This window comes from Echinococcus granulosus, assembly GCF_000524195.1.
Source record: "Echinococcus granulosus chromosome Unknown EG_S00138, whole genome shotgun sequence".
NCBI lineage: Eukaryota > Metazoa > Platyhelminthes > Cestoda > Cyclophyllidea > Taeniidae > Echinococcus > Echinococcus granulosus.
In genome coordinates, this window is record NW_020170518.1 from 54,317 (window position 1) to 57,390 (window position 3,074).

Consider the following 3,074-nt stretch of genomic DNA (forward strand, 5'->3'; position numbering starts at 1 on the left):
ATTCTCCTCGGGTATGTTAACGTGTGTAGAAATGTGAAAATCAGTAATTCCTTTGACCATCCAGTTACGGGAAGGGAGGGGCACGTGGGGCGGCGTTCGAAGGCGAGTTAATGTGAATCTAGAAAATGTTGCTAAATGAGTCGCCCAATCTTCTTGTCTAGTCCTGACAACGTGACATCTTAATGCAGAACACGCCTCTAGCCGTAAAATGCGGCAGGAGGCAGTCTTCACATGTGGACTTACAAATCGATAATTGGCAATCGATTATCCGTGCTATGAGTACACTTGACTTGATCGATCCGGAGGGGGTGAGTTGGACTGCAACTGCGCTTGTTAGTCAGTTTTTTATTGCCTTTATTACTTGACAAAGTTAAATCAAAAGTCAATTAGGCCTGTTTAAATCATCTTACTAATAAAGTTAGTAGCTTAAACGAAGCCACTATAACGTTGCTAGGTCACGAAGTTTGTCAAATTGGGTTGTTACGGTAATTGACAGCGTCTGGTCTAATGTAATAATGCATTGCTTATGTTGATCGGGTGGGGAGAAAAGTGATTAGGCGCACGCACGCTGTGAGGAGAGCGAAAATTTCCAACTGATGCAGCAGTCGCCCAGACAAAAAAAGTCCCAGCCACGAGCAGTAGCAACAGCAACAACGACACAACAATAATACTAATGTTCCTGCCCCGCAATGACGCGCAGCCCCCTCCTCCGACCCCTTTGCAGCCTCACACACCTTCAACCCTCGCACGTAATAATTAATATGGCTGGCATGCGCGCGTGCACACGTATGTGTATGCATCTATGCGCGGGCCTACACACACGTGCGCACGACTTTAGACGACGCTCATTGGGCCTCCGCTATAAATAATAGCCGAAATTAGGCTCCCGTGTGTGCGTGTGTGTGTTCATGCTCAATAAGGCTTTAGGCGAGGCGAACCCCTGCCTCTGCCTCCATCCCTCCCCGTCTACCTATTCTATCTACGCACCGAAGTAAGGGGCAAGCGAGAGGAGGGCACTTCCCAGGGCAGCAAAGTACTTAAGACAGAGAAGAAAGCGACATTTGTACGTGTGTGCATTTTTGTTGTCATGATGTCGGGATTTGGCTCTGTTTGTGCAATTAATGGGGAAAAGTACTGTCAGACTTGTGTGACTGTGGCAATGGTGGGTACAGAAGTGTTGGCGTTGTAATCCTCGGCATTTTCTCTTAAATACAAGTTGTGTAATTTGGCAAATTCAATCAGAACAAGGTCTTTTTTCCTTTTCTCTTGCGAAGATGATTGTAACAAGGCGATTTACGTAAGAGTCTTCATTTCGCCGTGCGAGTTGTTCAGGCTTCCCGATTTGGCCAACATGCTGCCGTTATGGACAGTCGTCTACTCTTCCACATTTTCAGACAGGTATGGCTTATTACGTTTTTGGGGGTAACTTAGGGGCCACACTGGAAAGGAATAACGATCCGAATTTTGTCCAAGCGTCACAGAAAGAAAGCATCTGCTGTGGACGGCCGGATCAGCAAGGGCGCATAACAAAAAGGCCGTAAAATGAGTACTGGTGACCAAGCAAAACCAACGTGGAATGAATCGGAAACGATTGCCAAAGAACGATGCTATGTACGCTTACTTGTGAGTCTCATTTGGAAATAAGATACATTCCAGGATTGAAAAACCAGAACCAGTCTTGAGCGAGCGGCTAAACAATATCGAGATGACGACAAAGTTGAAAGGAGGAATACAAAAGCCCTCGATTCACTTATTTTTAGGTACGAATTTCTAAGAATACAGCGTTTGGAGTGCGAAACACGCACGGGACCGCCACCACTCTCCTAGTTTCCGCATCGCAGTGAACTAAAAGTAACACTTTAGCCAGCTAAAACAAACAACCACGCTACACAACCTACCCCTCCCTGCCTTAGTTTGCGCGTCTTCCAAGTTGTCAACTTAAAAATTCCAGTAAATAGAACTTAAGAGGTGTGAAAAAGTTCCCGGGCCATAATTCATGGCTAAATATTTAAAGTTGCCTAACTGGAAAAAGTAAAGGAAATGAAATTGTTGTGTGCCGAAGCAATGGCGGGATTTTAGTCCTCCCAACCGACAGGTAGAGGCTGAATAATCGAAAAATCACAATTAAATGGTCAGAGGGAGGCGGAGTGCACCTATCAATCAAGTGGATTGATAATGGCGGCTGAAGTTTGTTCGTAAAAAATTGAACGCACGCACGCACGCACGCACCAGGAGGGTGGGCAGCTTGTAGAAGAGGCACAGGCATGTAAATCAACTCACATTACACTGGACCGCACTGCACACTCGGATGCATCGCCCGTGAACCACCGTCTTGATCGCGGACGTTTCCACACTCGTTTCTTTCTTTGCCACTTCGCCAACGTCAGAGGGCCAAAATGCACACTAGACACCGCCGAGCTTGGGTGTGTGTGTGTGTGGAATCGCATTGGAACTGCGAAGCTACATGAATTATCGAAATGTTTTAGATGGGAGTTGAATTTAAGGGTAACAAGACTATGCTGGAATTGATTCGGTTTGTAGTAGGTACTGGCTACTGTCTGTGTCGGGAGCGGTGGAGTTCGAATTCCGGGACTTCAAGTTCAATTTAGGGGATCAAAGCACTTCTGGGCTCCAGCCAGTAAAGCGATCATTCCGCGTCATATCTTGCGGCCTTTAAAAGGCAACAGGAATAGCGTTGGTAAGTAAAAATGGAGAATTTATGTGTGGTTGGATCAAAAATTTAGGATTCGATTTTAACAATACCCCTTGTATGATTTATGACTGACCACAAGTGTAAATTGAGTGTTGGGAGCTGGATAAACAAATCGCACTCACGCACACACACATCACCTAACCCTGAGGCACCTGAAGAGATGAAATTCCACTTTTTTACACCTGTTTAGTGTGCACACTGAACAGGTGGCTTGAAAAAAGAGTTTATGAAGGTAGCCGCGGCAGCAAGTGGCAGGTACCTGTTGCGACCTTGTGGGGACTTGTCAAATACCTGCCACTGTTTATGCGTATGCGTTAGGCTTGTCAAGGCATAGGCGAAATGCGTTAGTCTCCACGCCTTG